Source organism: Pteropus medius, unplaced genomic scaffold, assembly GCF_902729225.1.
Source record: "Pteropus medius unplaced genomic scaffold, Ma_sr-lr_union100, whole genome shotgun sequence".
In the NCBI taxonomy this organism is placed as follows: domain Eukaryota; kingdom Metazoa; phylum Chordata; class Mammalia; order Chiroptera; family Pteropodidae; genus Pteropus; species Pteropus medius.
Genome location: NW_024354911.1, coordinates 5,016,347 through 5,037,436, shown reverse-complemented (window position 1 = coordinate 5,037,436; position 21,090 = coordinate 5,016,347). Strand labels below are relative to the sequence as shown.

Here is a 21,090-nt window from a genome sequence, read left to right as displayed (position 1 = left end):
TCGAACATTTTTCCCAAAATATATTTTGACCATTGAAATGTCATCTGTGAATTGTCTACAAGGATCTTCACGTTTTACTCATTGATTTGTATAAATTTTTTATTGAGAATATTAATCCTTGGTTTATCACTTTTGTAAATATTTTCCTCAGTTCGTCATTTGCCCTTTAGTTTTGTCTGGTATTGTTTCTGTATGCGCGTTTAATTTTTGTGTGGTAGATTCCAACCATCTCTTCCGTGTCTCTGCTCCTCACTTGGTTTGAGTGCTTTGGTAGGAGAGGCCCCTACGACAGAGCACGTACAAGTCAAACCACTGAGCCCTTGGAGAACATGAGCCCTGCGGCCCATGAGCCCCTGGTTCACCATGGATGAGAAGGGCACGGGCTCGACTCTAAGGAACAAGCCCTCCAGCCTGGAGACCAGGGGATAAAACGGTACCCCAAAGAGGAGAAGGAGCGTGGCCCCTGGTTTCAGAGGCAGGGAGCCTGTCCCTCAGACACTGGAGAGGGTGATTTGAGTTGTCAGGGCTGCGGGAGCTCAGAGGACACATAGATCCCTGTGGAATAAAAGAGTTATGAAAGGCTCCTAAAGAAAAGGAAGCTGAGCCTTACCAACAGCAGGACTATAATCTTGCATGGATCCCATAATCTAACCCGGCATGGAGAATCATGCCTTTGCATGGATTCCAAACCACTCGTCCGTAGGTCCAAATATGACTTTCTCACAGTGGAGAACCTTCCCTTGGTCCTCCCACAGCCTGTGGAGGAGCCCCTACAGGGCAACTCACAGCACTCTGTTCGCACCTGTCCTGTGGTCGCTGAGCCCTAACTGTCCATCTCCAGGGGCTCCAGGACATCAGGGACTCTGCCTCCTCCATCACTGAACCCACTGAGCCTGAACACCAGCGTGCAGCAGAAACTCACGACATGTCTGAGGAATGGCTGGGAGAAGACAGTGCAAGCAAGGTAATGAGTACAGGCTAGAGGAGCCACAGACGATGAGAATAACAGTATCTCTGTGAAAAAAGTAACAGTAATAAACAAGAGTCACTTGAGAACACATGACTCTCGAATATCTTTAAGCTGAAAGTAATTCCTTGTGATTAGAAGGATGGTTATCAGACAGTCCTTCATATCCATTCATTAGAGCAGTCCCTCCTGGCTGACAGACCCTGCTGTGGCTGAAATACACTGCTTTCAAAATTACCTTCAATTCAGACTTTCTACTAATTAGTCTTCTCCCCTATAGCATTTGTTTGTTTAGCTGAGCAAAAATGAAGAAATGAGAGCAATGCCAGATGAAAAGGTCTGGGGCCAAGTGATCATGGAGCATTTACCAGCAGAACCAGGCAGGGGGTGGGGCACCCAGGGACTGGTCGCCACCCAGAGGGCCAGGAAGGAGGCTTCAAGAGCAGAGAGCTGGAGACTGGGGAAGGACACTGGTCCTCCAACCCTGCTGGCAGCCTCTGTCCATTCCTGCACAGACTTCCTGGGCTGAGGTGCTCCTCCTACCCTGTGGGCTGTGAACTATGCCCCCATGCAGACTGTGGAGTTAAATATATCAGGAGTCCTCAAATCCATATTTATTTTTTCAATCAAAACCGCAAAAAAAAAAAAGTCATTATTGTCATGAGAGGAATGGAGCAGAGGAGGCCCAGTATTTTGGACGTTAAAGAGGATAGAAAAGGTTGGAAAACTCTTCAGATGAGGCCCTTTCACCCTGCTGAGCCTGGTCCCAAGGCAGGATGCCTATCCAGAGGACACGGCAAGTGTCTGCTCTGCTCTCTAGCATCACTGACCAGTGAGGGAACTCAGGCCATCTGTCCATTCCTTCATTCCTTCTGCAAATACTTACTGAGCTTATCATACCGTGAGCCTGGTATGAGGCCTGCCAAGAGGGCAGGGATGGGCAGCTACTACTAGGAGGTGTCAAGAGGGAAGCCAGGCCCATCAAGAAAGGGGAGACACAGAGAGGGTAGGAGAGGGAGAGAAAGGCAGTGAGTAGGGAACCCAGAGATGAAGCCAAGCCGCCTCCCACTGACCTCACGGACGAGGCCTCCTGGGACACCTGACGCATGAGCTCTGCTCTGGATGCCTCCCCCGGGCTGACACTCCTACACTTACACCTCTAACCCTGACACCTTGGCCATGCCACCAAGGCACGTCCAACCTGCTTGATTCTGAGCCCTCAGTATCCCTGAAAGGCTTCATCCCCCATAGTGACCCGAGCCAGAGTCCTCCACTCATTCTTTACCCCACTGCCCAATCAATTCCCAAGGCCCCAGAGCCTTATCACTACTTAAACCCACAATACCATCTGCTCTCTCCATTCCCACTGCACCACGCAAGCTCAGGCCACCATCGTCTTTTTCCTGGATGCTGGCATCGGCTTTCTAACTAAATCTGCCCCAGCCTTGCCCTCACACACCTGGCCCTCTCCACACGGCCAATGGAGCTATCTGGGACCCAGATCTGACCCGGCCCCTCTCCTGCTAAGTTCCTTCTTTATTTCCCTCTCACCTCTTCAGCTGGCCTTTCTGACCTTCCTGCTTCCCTTTGGAGACACCCTGCAGCTCTGCTGGGTCCCTTTGCTTCCTCACCACAGAAACCTTTCACACTTGCATGTTCGCTGTACCTGGAATTCCTTCCCATGCTTATCATCTACCTGGGGAATTCCTGGTTATCTTACAAGCCCCAGTTCAAAGGTCACCTCCTCTGTGAAGCCTTCCATGGTTCCCACCTCCCAACCCGCAGAGCTAGCTGGTCCGTCCCTCCTCTGTGGTCCCTTGTCCCTTCTTTTATGCTGCTGCCCCAGCACTTACCACACCAGACTGTGCTTGTCTTTTTATACATCTATCTCCCCCAGTCGACTATGAGCTCCACCAGGAGCGTGTCTTAAATATTTCTATATCCCCAGCACACAGCAGACACCCAGTGTTTGCGAAATGAATGAGTGAAGGACAGATGGAGAAAGATATATGATAAAAACCAAGAGGGAGGAGGGCCCAAAGAAAGCAAGACAGTAAAAGTGAAAGGACACAGAGAATGACCATCGCCCAGCGGGAGGGGGAAGAGGGAGGTAGACAGGAGCTAATGGGGTCACCCACAGATGGGCCCTTCCCTCTAGGAGCCCTAGTCTGGGGGGTAGGAAGACAGCCCTGGCCCAGTACCACCAGGCACTCTCAACCTATGTGGGGACCAATCAAAAGGGGATCTCAGGTGGGAGGAAGACAACATAAAGAAAAGGATAACGTGGCCCAGACAGGATGGGATGGTATTTTGGGGAAAGCACATGTTGGGCCCCTGCTGCCCCCACTGCGCTGTTCAGTTGGCTGCACTCCCCTAGGCCGTGGCACGTCCAGGCAACACTCTTCCCGCTTACCCAGCCCCCACCCTCCCACCTGGCCCTTCCTAACCACATGGCAGTCCTCCCTCCAGGGCGCCTCCTTGCCTCTGGCAGGAGCAATGCCATGGCTGATGAACATTCCAGTACCTGTCTTGTGGACACAAATATTCATTTCTATGGGTAAACACTTAGGATTAGAATTGCTGGGTCATAAGGCAGGTGTATGTTCTGCTTCAAGCTTTCAAAGGCTCTCAGGTGATTTTTGACCTGGAGCCAATGTTAAGAAACTACTGGATGAACCCTGCCCTCACCCCTCCTTTCTTTATGGCTCCTGGTCTCCAGGGCCAATCAATTCTCCCATTTGAGTTCTAGATCCAGGGCCTGACCCTCTTGTGCCTTCGCCCTGCCCCTTTGGAGTTCCAGGAACATCTTTGGCAAGATGGAGGATCACTGTTAATAGAGGTTCCTCCCATCTGTTGAGGAGGTCACAGGACACATTCACTACATTGTGCCAAGAAAATAAGACCAGCTTTCCCGCGCGGCCAAGGCTGACTCTGAGCCACACTGTGTTCTTTCTGGATTTGCCCAAAGCCTCTCTATGTTCCCTCTGGGCCATCAGTCCCGACATGCAGCCCAGAAGCTGGTTGACAAGACCTCTTCTGAAAGGAAATTGGAATCATGTGGATAGAATCAGGTTTATCATCAATATGCTGAAACTTGAGAATAAAAGGTAATCTCCTTTTGCAAAAAATTCTAATATTTCTTACGCAGGAGCTGCACTTACACACTCACACAGAAGCTGTACCTTATTTTTTATTTTCTAAGCTAATATTCCATACCCAGGACAACTGCTTTGCCCTTTCTGCCGACTAGAAAAGAGGAGAAAATCCCATCGTTGAATTCCACACTGAGTGTAAGGCAGTAGGGCTCAGTGAGTTGGGGGGCCACATGCTGGGTCCCAATCCAGCTGTCCTGCTCAGTAATCCTGGCAAAGGACCCACGGATGGAAGACCCTCAGCATAGCCACAGAGCTGGGCTGAGAACACCTGGGCCAGGAATTTGCTCGTTTCTCTTTACTACCTGTGGCATCTTTCAAATGAAGGGGGATGTGGGTGTGGCCCTGCTTCCCAAGACACCGTGGTTTGTACCAAATGACCCTGGCGACAGCTGACAGGGCCGTGGATGTGCTCCAGATCCAAGGAAAGCCACTGCAAGCTGACCAGCAGCCTCTTGGGAGTGAAAAGATGGGCTGGCCAATCAGATTAGAAAGGGTTGGCCCTTTCTAATGAGTCCTAACTGGGAAATATGAGATGTGGGGGTGTGCAGCCAAAGGCCGTGAACAGGCATGCTGGAGCAGAATCCCTGGGTGCACCAAGAGACTGGGTCTAGAGCAAGGAAAGTAGGAGCAGAGAGAATTAGGGGGGCATGGGCCAAGCCCCCACTCTGGGGAGAGCAGAGATGGTCTGCTCCCCATGGCTGCTCATTAACTTTGAATTCTGCTTCCAGTGCCCCAGCACTTGCAGCCAGACAAGAAAACCCCACACTGGATTTGCCCAACGACTACACATGTGACGTCATTTAGGCCCTTAATGTGGGGCAGGTGATAGTGCTTACGTATCATGGGTGGAGAACGGAGGTTCAACAACTTGCTCACACCCAGTCATTGGCAAAGCCAGGACTCCATGGAGGTCTGTCTGACATCCAAGCCTGGGTCATACCATACCCACCCCCAAGGCTTCAGGGCCAGGAAGGGGAGAGGACTCTGAAGCTCAAATTAAGTCAAGTCTATCAGCCAAGGTAGCCTCTGGGGAGAGGGGGGTGAACAGATCTGGCTCATGATCTCTAATCTTTAGTTCAGCTCTAGTTCTGCAAGGGAGATGGCATCATCTCCATTATGCAGATGAGAAAACTGAGGTCCAGAGAGGTAGAGTACCTTACTCCTGACCACGTAACTGGAAAGTAGTGGAGCTCAAATTCAAACTCCAGTCTGACTGAAAGTGCGCACTCTTTCTGACGGGGCCGGGAGGGCTCAAGGGCCCTGGAATTCTGCCCTCTCCTATAGCTTTCCCTGGCTGCAGCGTGAGGAGGCCCCAGCTCTTCCCCCAAGGCCCCAGTAGGCGGGGATTAGGGAAGACAGAGTGGGGGTTTCTTGGGCTGAGATGACTATCTGGGAGCCCTCTGGGGATTGGGGTTCCCTAGATCAGACCCCCCCCCACCCCCCGCCCCCAGCCTTTATCTCCTCTACTCAAAGAATCAAACATACTGGGAGGGTTAGTTGCTCAGGAGGAGATGTGGGCTGGCCCGTCCCTCTGAGGGTGGCTGGATCCGGCCAGAACAAGAACCCCTTTGAGCTCTGGCGCTAACGAGAACTCCTTTTACCTACAAAGATCTCAGAAACCCTGGGTTCTCCCAGCCAGTGGGAGCTGGGAGGGCCGAGAGCAAGGCTGGCCCTATTAGTCTCAGCAGCCAAGATGCTGCCTGCTGCCCAGGTCTCTGAGCGGAGCCCAAAGCTGCTCAGCTCAGCCCTTAGCTGCTTGGCCAACTGGACCAGCCCTGGGTAAAGGGCCCCAATCCTCCTTTTCCCTGCTTCCTGACTTCCCACCCAGGCCTAGGCTCTCTCAGCACACCAGAAAGGCCTAGCTCCTCATGGGGGTGAAATTCAGGAGCAAAGTGCTCAGGCTGACGCCTCTCCTGCATTTGGGAGGTGTGCCCCTCCCAGCTCTGCCTGGGCCCTGCTGCACTAATCTGCTCCTGCCCAAGATAGAGTCCCTCTTGTTCTCATTCCCCAATACCTCTTCTCCCTGGAGCCTGGACAGTCTGTACCTCCAGGCAAAGCAGACCCCTCCCTGCCTGTGTCCACACCCAGTCTGCCCAGATACCTTCCTTTGCTGCATTGCCTGTTTATGTGGCTGTCTCCTCATTAGACTATCTTATTCATCTCTTACCCCAGGGCCTCACACAGCTTCAGGCATACAGTAAGTGCTCTATAACTGTTTATTGAATAAACAAATTCTTCCTGCTGAAAAGCTCCTTTGTGTTTGTTCAGCAGTAGTGGGGCTTTAGGACACAGACACAAGACCTAGAGTGAGAGCAGCTCACTCCTTTGCTTCTGGCTTCCCCTGACCCTCTGGGTGGCCCCATTCACCTCCCTCTGAGTTTGCTTCTCTATAAATGGGGAAAATCCCCTCCTTGACCTGCAGATCTTCAGGGATGCTGTGAGGATCTGAGAGGTCATGGCCTAGACCTCAGAAGGGGGCCAGTTCTCACAATCTTGCCCATTAAGCCTCACAGCCCCCCTACCCTTCCCCCACACACACACACATAGCTTTTTCCACTAATTCAGGACAGCTAGAATCCTGTCATGTCCATTGAAGGATGCCTTCCAAAGATTCCCATGGGAAGCAGAGACAGAGGTACCGTCGGGCCCTAAACCGCACCCACAAAGCTCCATACATGTCCTGCACGACTGAATCTTTCCGTTGGGACTAAAGCACAAGAGAGCAGGTGGGAGCAGGGCCCTCTTTATACCTGGGCCACACCCAGTGACCGCCTCCCACCCCTCTCGAGCCTGGAGGCAACTCCCATAACTGAGGCCCAGCCATGCTCAGGATGCCATCGTCTCTTCTCTTCCCTCTACCAGTGGTTTGAGGTCAGCAATTACTGCCTCACTCCTGGCCAGAGCTCAAAGGCCTGCAGAGTGAGAGCGACAAACAGCTGAAAACCAGAAGCTTTGCTCCTGAGAATATCCAAGGTTTCCTAGGAAGCCCAGGCCACACTATGGGCAGCTGGTTCTGCAGAGAGTGACCTGACTGTCGCTGGCCCCATCCAGCATCTGTTTAAGTTGGCACCCCAGGACCTGGTCACAGACCACATTTTCTTGGCGGGCCACTTGAGGCCTGATCATTTCCAGACAAGAAGCTGGTCATTTAGGTCTAAAAACAGACTTGCATTCATTAAGAAACAGAGCACCCCTGTGCTCCAGTGGCCATCTTCTACTGGGCTGGCTGGGGGATGGGGGGCACAGACAGCCTTGGCGGCTCAGATGCCTCCATCAAGGCTGATGGGGGTGTGGCTACTCTTGGGACAAGTCAGCTCTGTCCATCCATGGATATCATCGAGTGCACCCTGCTCCAACCATCATGTGACACCCACCTCAGGATGACTCTGGCCTTGTGGACCCACTAGGCTCTTCTCAGGACACAGGCAGTTTGGAGGGGTCTCAGGGTCCTGAAGAGCCTGGGTGTGGGGGCAGGAAGACAGGGAGGCAGTCCTGGAAGTACCTCTCACTGCTAAGGGGCCATCATGGGGAAGGCATGCTCTCTTTCTGGGCCTCAGTTACTGTTCTGCAAAAGGGCAAGAAAATCTCAGGCTAGGAGGGAAAGCAAATGTCTGAGAGAAAAACAAAGCAGAGCCAGGCACTAGGTGCACTCCCAATGGCCACTGGCCCTCTGTGGTTAGAAGAACCCCTGGCCCAGGAAAGGCTGGCAGGAGCACAGTCCTCAAAGGGCTGCCGGCCTCTCTGTCTCTCCTATAAATACCAACTGAATGCCTGCTATTTGCTTAGCTCTGTGTAAGTGCTGGGGATACTAAGAGGGATAAGGCAAGCTACTATCCCCAAAACACCTGGTGGGAGAGGCAGACATGGAAAAAAAATTATTTAAATCAATACATAATTATAACTGTGAAATAAATGCTATGAAGGAAAAGTACAGTGTCCTAGGAGTCCTGCCTGACTCAGCCATGCAGAGTAGGGAAGACTTCCCCAAAGAAGCAGCAACATTTGAGCTGACAGCTAATGGATACTAATCAGATGGGTTGGGGGTGGCTGGAAGGAGTTGGAGAGGGTCATTGTAAAGGAGTTATGCTAAGGTCCTGAGGCCAGAGATGTGTGGCATATATGAGGATTAGAAACAGAGCCTTCGTACCTGAATGGTAGAGAGGAATAGTGAAGTGGTGAGTATTGAGGCTGGAGAGGTTGGCAGGGCTAAATCATGCAAGGCCCTGTGGGCCCCAGTAAGGGTTTTCATCACTCTCTTAAAAGCAAAGGGGATTTAACGAAAGGGTTTAAACAGGGAAACATACTATCAACTTTGTATATTAAAGAGATCACGCTGATACATATATTCGCTTCAAAATAATCCAAAGGAGATGAAGCAGAGGGAGCAGAGGGTAAATATGGATGAAATAGAAACAACCTTATGTTGGTGGTGGTTGTAGCCCACTGATAGATACTTGGGGGCCCACCCTACAACTGTCTCCTGTTTTGTATGTTTAAAATTTTCCATAGATACAGATCAGTTAGGAGACTGTATTCTAGCAGAGAAATAATGTCAGACTTGGTGGCAGTAATGGAGAGTCAGGGATGGACTCAAGATATATATTTCCAAATAGAATCAACTTGACTTGGTGATCAGTTGGATGTGTGGCATAAGAGAAAAAGTGACAAATATAACTCTAGATTTCTGGTTTAAGCAAGTAAGATGCTGCTCTGTTTTTGCTGAGACAAAACGGGAAAATGTTGGAAGAAGAACATCTTTGTAAGAAACAATCATGAGTGTAGTCTTGAACATGTGTGAGATGTCAAGCTATATATGGATAAAAAGCTCAGATTAAAGGTCCAGGCTGGAGGGATAATTTATGAGTTATTGGCCCATGGATGTATACAGAAGCTAGGAAGTTCCCCCAGGGAAAGTGGGTACACAAAGGAGAGATGCTAACAAACAAGGCAATGGGGGAAATAATAGTCTTATCAACAAATGGTGCTGGGACAACTGGATATCCACATGCAAAAGAATTAAGTTGAACCCCTACCTCACACCATATACAAAAATTAACTCAAAAATGTCAGAGCTAAAACTATTAAACTCAGAAGAAAACAGGTGTAAATCTTTGTGACCTTTGATCAGACAATGGTCTCTTAAGATTTGACAACGAAACCACAAGAAACAGAAGAAAAAATATATAATTTGAGCTTCATCAAAATTAGAAACTTTTGCGCTGCTAATGATATCATCAAGAAAGTGAAACGACAACCCACAGATGGGAGAAAATAATTGCAAATCATATCTCTGATAAGAGACTAGTATCCAGAAAATACAAAGAACTCTCACAACCTTGAAGATATTATACAAATACGCCAGTCACAAAAAGACAAACACTGTATGGTCCTATTTATATGAAGTATCTAAAGTAGTCAAATTCATAGAAACAGAAAGTAGGATGGTGGTTGCCAGGAGCTAGAGGGAAGGGAGCATGGAGAGTTATTTAAAGGGTATAGTGTTTCAATGTTGCAAGACGAAAACTTTAGGAGATGGATTGCACAACAATGTGAACATATTTAATACTACTGAACTGTTACGATGAACTCAGAAATGGTTAAGATGGTAATTTTCATGTTATGTGTTTTTCTTAGCCACAATTTAAAACATTTTTCTTTTTAAAAAAAGACTCTTAAAACTGAACAATAAAAAGACAAATAATCCAAATGAAATGGGCAATTGTTTGAATAAACATTTTTCCAAAAAAGATATCCAAGACCAATAAGTACCTGAAAAGATGCTCAACATCATTAGTCAACAGGGAAATGCAAATCACAACCACAATGAGACACCTCTCCACACCCACTATAATCAATATCAGGTGTCGAAGAAGATGTAGGGAAACTGGAACCCTCAGATAATGTGCAAGTGCAGAGGGAGTATATGACCCTGAAGTTCCACTCCTAGGTATATATCCAAGAGAAATGAAAACATGTCCACATAAAATCTTATACAAAAATGCTCATCATATTATGATAATCATTATTATCATATAGCCAAAAATGTAAACAACTCAAAAACTCATCAACTGATGAATGAATAAACAAAATGTGATATACCTAGACAGTGGACTATAATTCAGCCATAAAAAATATAAAGTACTGACAGATGCTACAACATGAATGACCCTTAAAAACATACTAAGTTAAAGAAGCCAGTTACAAAAGACTACATATTATATGATTCCATGTACAGGAAATATCCAGAATTGTCAAACCCGTAGAGACATGGGAAGTGGCTGATGCACACAGGGCTTCATTTTGGGGGTGATGAAACTGTTCAGGAATTAGACAGTGATGATGGTTGCACTACTTCGTGAATACACTAAAAGCCACTGAATTGTACACTTTAAAAGGATGAATTTTACATTACGTGAATTACACAGTCGTCCCCTGGTATTGAAAGGGGATGGGTTCCAGGCCCCTCACCTCCCTGAGGATACCAAAATCTGAGGATGCTCAAGTCCCTTATATAAAATGATGTCATATTTGCATATCACCAATATTGGCATACAACTACAGCAAGGTACACCTACACACCACTTCATTCATATGGATTCGGTGTAGTTCTCCCTGCATGGAAAATTCAAGTTTTGCTTTTGGAAGTTTCTGTGATTCCTCCCTCCCAATACATCCCATCCCTGGTTGACTGAATTCAGGGATGTGAAGCTGGAGGATACAGGAAAGCCTACTATACCTCCAGGAGGAGGGAGAGAGAGAAGAGAGAAGTGTGGAACCTCAGAAACTACAACACTTACACACTGTGGGGAGCAGAAAGAAGAGTCCCCAGGGAGGATAGGAGAGAAGGGCCCAAGAGGCAGAAAGAAAACCAGGGCTAGAGGCTGTTGTGAAAGCCCGAGGCGTGTTTCAAAAAAGAAATGGGAGAGCAGTGCAGTTTGCTGAGAGGCCCAGGAGCAGAAGACTGAAATGCAGTCACTAACTTCAGCAACCAAGAGAGGCTGGGAAACTTCAGCCAGGACAATTGTGGAGTGGTAGTGGGCAGGGTACGAACATGGACTGGAGTGCTAAAGGCCTGCTCCTCGTTCCTCCTCCACCAGGCCAGCGACTACATCTCCAGGACGGGCAGTGAGGTCAGGCCTCTGAGCACAAGTGAGGTTGCTGCTGAGTACAGCTGGAAACTCGGGTCACTGGCCAGCTCAGCATCGCACCAGCCTTAGATCCTGGCTTCCTTTCAGTGAAAAAGCACAGATACTGGAGGATGTGAGAAGAACAAGGGATTGTCTGTTCCTCTCCAGGTTCCCCGAGGGGCTTGTTTGCAGTCGGGGAGGGAGAAGGTGATGTTCTTGCCGCAGCCTCACCGCCTGGTCCACCCTTCTCCAGCCATCCTTCCCTGACATTCCTCTACCCTTGGGGCCTATCTGCCGAGCCAGGGAACCACAAGTTCATTTTCTGCGCCGCCCAGAGGGCAGCCGCACCCAGAGTGCCAGCACTGCACTTAGCCCAGCTCCTCCAGGCGGTGGCCGAGGCGCCAGAGATTCCGCCTGCCCGTCCCCGCCCGTGGGTGGGGACTGGTGGGTCCTCTGGCGGTAAGCGTAAAAGCTGGTGCAGACTTGGGGCCCTGTGGGGAAAGCAGCAGCTGCTCCGGCATCTCCTTGCCTCCCTGCAGAGTGAGCCCGCGCCCCTCTTGGATCGGTGTCCAGCTCCAAACCCCGCGGCTGGCAGAGATTTGGGACACACCAAACAGGGCCCGGCTCTGCGCCCTCTTGCAGGCTCCACCAAGCTGTGCAGCAGCTAAGGGTTCAGATTCTTGAGCGATGACCTAGTTTTAAGGAGCTTGCTGGGTCCTGGGACCTCTTCCTCCGGGAAGAACCCCAGATTGTCAAAATGGTGGAAATCCCCTAGGAACGCCTGTTCTTGCCACCATTATTCAACATTATTCTGAAGGTTTTAGTCATTGCACAAAGACAAGAAAAAGAAATAAAAGGTTTATATATTTAAAAGCTGCTTATTATTTGAAAGGTGGTAAGATAAACTACCCAGAGGACATATAATCAACTGGAAAAAAAAAAACCATAAGAAAATGGCCCAGATATTTTTGTATTTGGGCGCTGGGCTAGACAGGGCTGTGATTGGGATAGACACATAATGAACTCTTATGGAGTTAATTATTATAATAGTCGTTACAAGATCAACATAAAAATCAGTAGTTTCTCTGTAGACCAACAGCAATCAACGGTTATAAAATATATTTGAGGAAATGATTCTGATCATATGCCAACAACACATATAAGATACCCCAAAATGAACTTTTAAAATGCAAAAAATATATAAGAAAACCATAAACATTTTTAAAATGACATAAAAGGAGACTTGAATAAATGGAGAGAAAAACTCTGTTCTTGAGTGAAAGATTCAAAGTTTTAAAGAAGCAAATTTATCTCAAATTTAATGCAAGAGCTTTGCCCTATCAGATGTCAGAACAAACAACGAAGCTAGAGCAATTAAAATAACACAGTATTTACCGGTTTAGGAAGATTAATAGAATGATAGAACATTAGAGGGAGTCCTGAACATGATCTATGGGTATCTAGAATTTAGTATACAATTAAGAAGGTATTTCAAATAAGTAAGAGAAGAATGGTTTGTCCAATAAATGGTATTGGGGCAACTGGCTACCTCACACCATTCACAAAAATAAATTCCAGGTAGATTAAACATTCAAATATTTTCTAGATCAATAAAGAACCACAATAAAATGGAGAATACTTAAATATCAAGAAAGTTCTTTCTAAACAAGATATAAAACCCAGAACACATAAAAAAATATTTAATCACAAAAAATTAAAAACCTTTATATATCAAAATTTAAACTGATGAAGGATTAGAATTTTAACATATAATGAGTGCATCCAAGTCAATAAGAAAAAGGTAAACAATCTAATAGAAAAGTGAGTAAAGAATATGAACAGGCAAGTCACAAAAGAAGAAATCTCTAACCTATTTTGTTGGTAAACATTTAAAAAAGTATAGTGCTCAATATTACTAAGAATGTGGAAAATAATCATTCTTTAGCCCCCATGATGAGACTGAAAACTGAGTTGACTTTTTTGACATATATCAAATGCCTTAAGAAATGCAAATCTTTTGACCCAACAACTCCATTTAACAGAACTAGGTATAAGAAAATGACTGAACAAGTAGGCAAAAATGTATATTTATATGGCTAACAATTATGGGGAAAAATGGAAATACCAAAATAATATTTTATCAATATAATAGATTCCTATGCAATTGACTAAAAGGATAAGTATAGTAGCATGTACTAATATGGAAAAAAGCCCATGTTCTTTAGTGAAAAGTAGGTACAGATTAGTTACTATGATATAGTCCATTTATAAAATTTAAAAGCATCTTTACTTAAGGGTATACATCAAACAACAATGATTATATCTCAGGGAGAATTATGGGGTGATTGTCACTTTTATCATTTCTGTTTTGTTTGAAATTATTATAACAAGCATACAATCCTTTTAAAATCAGCAAAAAAAAAGATATTTTAAAATAAAAAAGTAGAAATGATATCTTTTTTTACTTATTAAATTTCAAAGGCTTTAAAGTTTAATAATATCTACTGTTGATCAACATGTTGGTGAATGGGCAGTCTCACACTACTGTGTGTAAGGCAGTGTGAGAAGATTACATACATTTTACATGTAGATACCCATTAGACTCATAAATTCCACTTCTAATAACTTATTCTAAGGAAATGAATAGACACAAATTTAAATGTATAAGAATGTTCACTGAAGTGTAGTTAGAAGAGAAAAAAACAATAGAGCATGAACAAATTATGGTTTATTCATAGGCTGGAAGGCTATATGACTATTAAATGGTATTTATCAAGTTATTTATTAAAAATTATTAAAAATAAGTCTATATTAACATGGAAGGATATAATACTGGAAAAAGCATTATATAGAACAGTATGCATAATAAAGTAAAATACGTGGGAAGAATGTTCACCAAAATTCTAACAATATTTTTCTCCATGAGTTGGGATTTCAAGTGTTTTTTATTTTCTTCTTTATACTTTTCTGTACGCTTTGCTTGAATTTTACGATCACAATATACAAACTATTTTCATTTGGTGAAAAGAATTAAAAGGAAGGAGAAGCATATGGCAAGAAAAAAACTTGTTCCCAGGGCACAGCAATATTAACTAATAAATGCCTCTGAAATTCCAAATTCCTAAAACCTCATTCTTCTTACATGGAAATCCTCAGAATCCAACAGAAAAAGAAATCTTGATTTTAAAAATGAACTCAGCCAAATCCTCACATGTGATAAAAATTGCACAAAACTAAACATATACACACACACACACAAATGAGTGCATGTAAAACTGGTAAAATTTGAACAAGATCGATGAATTATATCAATATCAATTTTCTGGTTGTGCCATTGTCAAACAGGATGTTACCAATGGAAGAAACTGGGTGAAAGGTACATGATTATTTCATACAGTTGCACGGGATTCTACAATTATCTCAATATAAAAAGTTTATTTTTATAGAAGCAAATTTGAATGTGTATCTTGAAAAGGAAAACAGGTCAAGTTTTTCTTAGAGCCATGGCTGAATTTTCAGAGAGTCCTGGTCTGAGATCCTGAAAGCTGGAAGCAATGCACGGAAACTAACTTTTGGTGAGTACCTACTGTTTATCAGGTCATTACACAGCCTGAGAACCTTTAAGTGGGCCAGATATGACTGTTTTATAGATAAAGAAAGGGATGCTCAGAGCTGGTAGTAGCTCAGCATTAACTAAGGTTTTAAATCTAGGTCTTTCTGAAAGCTCAGGCCCTTCCTGTTATTATATCACAATGGCTACATCTGAGAATGACTGAAAGGAAAAAAAAACTTGTTTAGTGTTATCCACATCAAGGAACTTGGTGTAAGGAAATAAATATTTGAGTGAGTGAAAAAGTGGAGTATCAATTAGGCACACAGAATTTCAAAATACGTGCCTACATGTGAATATCACCCATCACGTATATTACCGCAGCCCTGATTATTAGAAAGTTCTTTCCAACACTCCAATGGACCTCACTCTATCTAGTGATCTTTCACCAAGGACCGAAACTTTGTCATCATGTTCCTTCCTTGATAAAACTAAATCTCCATTGTTGGTGTGACCAGTACAGAGTTTGGGCCGTGGCCATTCCTAAACTCTCTTCTCCTGGGCCTTGCAAGGTCTATTAACTTTCCCACTGCCGCTTTTATGTGGGACCAACTGGTTATTTCCAGTCCTCCCAAGTCTTCTTCCATCTTTATGGACTCCAGTTGACAGTCTAATGGACCCTGGAGTCCAGGCGAGAGTTGCAGGATAGGTCTGTGAACTCCTGGAATTTGGGGCTAAATTATTGTGTCTGAACAAAGGTGAACATTTCTGGAAGGAGAGCATCTCACTTTTATTAGGTTTTTAAATGTAGCCTATGACTCCCCAAATGATAGGAAATACAACTTTAATTTGATCAGCAACAAAACGAATTTAAAATATAAACTCTAATGCTGATTGATTTAAAAATAAACATTCAGCTAACAATAAATCTTGGTGCTTAGATTGTGTTCTCTAAATACTATTTTCCACTAAAAGGAACCAGTACTCCTTGGAGAAATGGCTGATTTAGATTTGGGGTAGGAAATGCACAAATAGGCATAAAATATTTAATCATACCAGAAAGCAAGGAAACCATGGCACAAGGACTCAATAAGAACAATGTCTACAATGGACTGAAACACATCAAATCTATTTAAATCCATTAGAGTATAATAATAGAAAAAAGACTCTTTGGTTACCTTTGGCGGATACTAGGGATCCATCTCATTATTTTGAAAACTTGTAAATAAAAGGAAAGAGTCAGTTTTTAATTCTGCCTTTCTAATACTAGCTGTACCTCATGGTAACCAAATAGTTGAAGAGGGGACATTTCTTTTCATAGGAAGATTCAAACTAATAAATGATGAGTGATAGAATTAGGGTAATACCATTTCGTGATCCCTCCCTAATGAAACAATGAGTCTAATTGAAATAATCACCAATGGCTGCTACCATCCTCTAAAGACAAATAACCAGACCTTATGTGCTTCCTCAAGTGCTCAATACCTCTTGAAGCTGAGCAACTTCTAGATCCAACTCTCTATTTATAGGAAATATTGGAGTCAGAGGAATATTTTAAACAACATCGATGAACTAGAAAAAGATATAGGAAAAATAAATGTGTTTCTTCAACAAATGATTTGCAACAACAAAGAAATAGAAGGAGAACCTATAGATTACAAGAGATTACAGAGATATAGATATATGGATTCAGTGTGTCAAGTAACTGTAAAACCTCATTTAGATCCTTATTAAAATAAATTAATGGTACAAAAACATTTATGAGATGATGGGGGAACTTTAAATGCTGACTAGATATCTGATGATTTTAAAAAGTTACTGTTATTTTTTTCATATATGAAAATAGTATTGTAGTTATATTTTTAAAAAATAAACATTTTTCAACTTGTTTGGTAATCAAGGAAGCCCAGCATGAATGAATATCAATTCTGAAGTACTGTTGCTGGTTTATTTTAAAATTTTGGGTCATCCTTACAAAGTCCAAATTCAAAAATTATTTTAAAATAGCGTTTTGTGTGGCCCTGATGATTATGGGCAAGTTTCAAATAATTTGATTAATGTTAACACGTATCAGAAATATTTAATTTTCTTTTCTATAGGAGAGATAGAAAAACATTCTTATAACCGGTCACAGTTGTTTGCTAAGGCATACCACCCATGCTGCTGCTCTGACCTTGAATTAGAGAAAAAAGGGACACCAACAGTCAAAATCCAGTATCAATCCAGTAGGATTTTGACAATTATTTAATATATACCAATGATATGACATGTCAACATGTTAGAAGGAAAAGCAATTCATGTTTGATTTAAACTAATTCTTTATGTGCTTTTTACTTGATGTTAAAAAAAAATAGTGCCAGCCAAGAACTTATGTCTATTTAAAAAAAACTAACATTGTGATTTTATAGTGGATTTTAAACATCACCTGAGGAGCACAATAATTTAAACATCACCTGAGGAACACAATAATTTAAGACAAGGACTTAAAGGTTGGTTCAACTTCCACAGGTTATAAAAACACACCAGTCCTAAATTATGACCAGGCATTTCTAGACTAATAAAAATGTGCAGTTGTGGTGGGGCGAAAGGAGGAACCAGCTTGCCCAGTAGAGGCTTATACTCTGGGGAAAGATGCCTTCCTTCGTTCGGCATCAGTGCTGTAGCAGAGAAGTCCTCCTTGGGGAGGCAGTTCCTTCTGAATTACATAGGAAGCTCCATGCCCAGGGGCTTCTGCCCTCCCCCTTCTCCCCCTTTTCCTACATTAGTAAATAGCTGGAGAATTAATCAAAGCTTCAAAGGTTGGTAATAACAGGTAGTGACAGATCGATGCCCTGGAGCCCAGGTGAACAGCAGAACAGTGGCCAAGATGGACTTCAAGCCAAAGAATGATTTTCACTTCTCAGGAAAGGAGAAAAACAAATGATTTTCTGGTGTCTAGACTCAGATACTAGACACCAAGGTGGAATGCTGAACTGTTCTCAACTTCATGGACTTTCCATTAGTAGTCATGGCAAAGAAGAAATGATGTAAAGAAATAGAATACCTTTGGAAATTGAGGGGAAACAGGCTAGATAGCAGAATCACTGAATGGCCACATGGAAAGGGCTTTAGGCTAGGGGCCTACAGTCTAATCGCCTTACCTTATGATAGCAAAGCAGGCCCAGACAGGTGACCTGATTTGTCCCCAAGTCACAGCAAAACAGGAACAGCAAGAGGCTGCAAATTCCCTTCTGATTCCCAGAGCAAGGCTCTTCACACTAGTCTGATAAATATGGTATGTGGCATTTAAGGGCCAAAGCCATGGCTTAACCAGGGTAAGGACTGGGAGGAGCCACCCAAGCAGGCCCCTGGAAGAGCTTCAGGGAGGCTGGCTGTTATAAAAAGGCATCTTGAGTACCACCGACCTCAACCTCAGGGGGCAGGCATCCCAGGTGGGTGAATTGACACACAGGTCTTTTTAGTCTGTACTAAGGCTTAGAGGATTCGTTTAAGTCCAGACCTTTGAAAGCAACCAGTAACATCAAGACACGGATAAGACCTGGGCTGTCCCCTTTAGGCTATTCGGAACATTCTCCCAAAGGCAAGTCAAGAAGGAGAACTTTGATTTGGCCTCAGCAGAAACTCCCCTGGAAGCTCGGCATCAGCCTCTGTCAACTTCGCCCTCTTGACTGCCCATTTGCTCCAGAGATGCTCACTACTTAACTGGCCCTGTCATACTGAGAGGGTCTACCAGCATGGACTGGACTGGATTCCAGCAAGCATGATCAGAGGAATGTGGAGTCCCCTCTCACTGCAGGATGTGAGGGACACCCTCTACCCATCTCTCCCTGTAACCTTGGAAGTCTTTGCTCTCAAAGGAGCTGGACCTCAAAGCCAGCTGTAGGTGCACAAATACATCACAAATGGTCAAGGCACTCTCTCTCATTCCCTAGGAGCCCCATGCCTGCAAGGATGGCACCCTTAAACAGTCATGCAGGGGTGGGGGTTGGGGGAGTAGGGGGAAAAGCAAAGAACAAATGACCGCTGGGTAAGACCCCACTGGGCAGAGAGAGGCCCAAAGCATTCTGCCAGTTCCACATACCTGTGAGGAGTGGGCACAGCATTCACATATTTACCCCATGTGCCCCAGGACTAGCTGGCCAAGGGTGCCAGGCCTCCCTCCAGAGCTCAGACTGTGGGGTCGGGGACCTGGGCAAGGGCAGGAACTTAGGGCCTTATCCACTGGCTCTGTCTTCCCCAAATAATTCCACTCCCCAGGGCCCCAAGACCTAAAAGGACAGAGGCCACAATTCTTGATGCCACCTGACACACCACCTCCCTCCTGCCCTGCCTCCTTGCCCCTTCCCCAGCTGCAAGAACTTTCTATCCTTCCAGGGCGACTTTGGATCAGATCTTGAGGCTGAGAGACCGGCCCCAGCCCGCCCAACCGGGACGGGCCTGATGAACGGGTGCGGCCGAGTCGTGCCGGGACAGCTCCACTCTGTCCCTGGGGCCGCCTCGGGCCGCTACAATTGCAGACCCGGCGGGAAGGAGAGGCTGATACTGTACACCGCCCCCACCCCCACTCCCGGGGGTCAGTAAGGAAGCGCCAGCCTTTGTGGGCGGGGGGACAGTCAGGACTGGGGGCGATGTGGCTGAAGAATGAATGAATGAACACGTGAATGAATGAACAGCGACAGTGGAGGGGGATGGGGGGATGGACCACTGGAGGCGTCCCAAGGAGGGTACCCTGCGTCGCTCTTATGCCGCCGGATGTCCCTCATCCCAAGGTCCGGACACCTCTTGCGGAGCGCAGACAGCCGGGATAACGTGCCCGGCGGTGAACACCCCACAGCCCCCGAGGCGCCCCCAGCTGGCGCGGCGCGGCTCTGGAGCCCAGCCCGCATTCCGGCGGCGGGGAAGTGCCTGCATCCCAGGCAGTAGGCGCCCGGGCTCAGCAGGCCCCGCCCCGCCCCGCCCCTCGCGGCAGCCTGGGGGTTCCGGAGTCCGGCCTGCGGGCCGCAGACCCTTACCTGCTCGCCTCCGCGGCCTTGCCCCTGCTCAGAGCGGTCATCGCTACGCGTTCAGCTAGCGCCGGGGACCCAGGGGCGGGGCTTAGCGCCGGCCCGCCCCCACCCGCCCTGAGGGTCCGCCTCCTCCCGCCTATTGGCTGCCCGTGTGGGACGGGCCCTGTCTATTGGCCGGCCCTGCCCCTCTCCAGGCACAGGTGGGGCCCATGCGAAGTGCGGATCCCACCGCTCCTTCTTCCAGACTGGAAAGTCTGGACCAAGGCCAGGGTCGGGGCCGTAACTCCTGATACAGCAAGGTCCCAGCCCCTCCGCGTTCTTCTTCAGCCTTTCCAGTCTTGGAGCTTGGTGCTCTGCAGCCACCGACTCCTGCCCTCCAAACCCTCTCAACACTGAACCCCGGGGGTGCTTTCGATTTCCCTCCACACCAATCAGTAGTAGGGACATGAGTGGGGAACACCAGAGGGGATGTTAAACGTGAAAGTCGGGCAGCTGTGGTGCCCTTTTTCCAGAGTTGGAAAGTTGTGTTTCCTAAGTAAAATGCTTTTGAGTCTGGACTGAAAATGGCCAGGGACTTGAGTGGGGAAACACAAGCGGAAGGGCTGAGATTGGTGGAGGTATGACAAAGAACTAGGCCTTGAGAGTGGGACGAAACTCCAGTCCTCCCAACTTTCCAACCCTGGGGGCCCCCTTACTGATCCTCACCAGGTAGGGCTTGGTCCGTGGGAGTTATCAGAAGAGGGTGAAGTTGCAAGCCAGATTTGATTCCATTCCCATTCCCCTCCCACCTCCTTGACCCAGCTGTTATCACAGAGGGAGGGCATCAGCACATAGAAGGGGCACAAAGCCCAAGTCTACAATTGTCTGGGAAGTGGGGGAAGGAACTGGTCTCAGGAACCAGGATCTCATCCCACAGCAACCTTAGGAGCCACTACTGCACGAAGACCTGAGGGAAGGGCAGGGCAAAGGCCACTTCACTCCCAGTTTACCTACCAGAGCAGGAGGGAGGGGCCCCCCTCCCATCATTGCCCTCTCATCTTTGGTTCAAATGTGTTATTAAAACTTCCCCAGCGGCTGGAGCTTTTACAGATAAAGCCACCACGCCACACCAGAGTAATGAAGGAGATAACCAGTCTCCATGGTCAACTACTGCTTTCCCGACACCTCTGCATCCTGGAGATGGACAGGATAGCAAGTGGCCTGAGTTGCTGCGCAGGACCCCCAAGCTCTTTGCCATTTTCACCCTACTCAAAGAGCAGGGCTCATACTCCCTTCTCCCCCATCA

General features: G+C 46.2%; 1 protein-coding gene across 2 annotated transcripts in view; it reads right to left on the bottom strand.

Moving 5' to 3' along the window:
* Positions 1 to 20,985, bottom strand: part of GRAMD2A (GRAM domain containing 2A) — a 31,088-nt gene extending 10,103 nt beyond the window's left edge. The window contains exon 1 of one of the 2 annotated variants that reach the window (XM_039856624.1): positions 19,812 to 20,985. The gene's annotated coding sequence lies outside the window, so the exon portion shown is untranslated. Of the gene's footprint in view, positions 1 to 17,939; positions 18,507 to 19,811 lie in introns of those variants that run through there. The other variant, XM_039856625.1, reaches the window with a different exon arrangement.
* Positions 20,986 to 21,090: the final 105 nt, after the last annotated feature.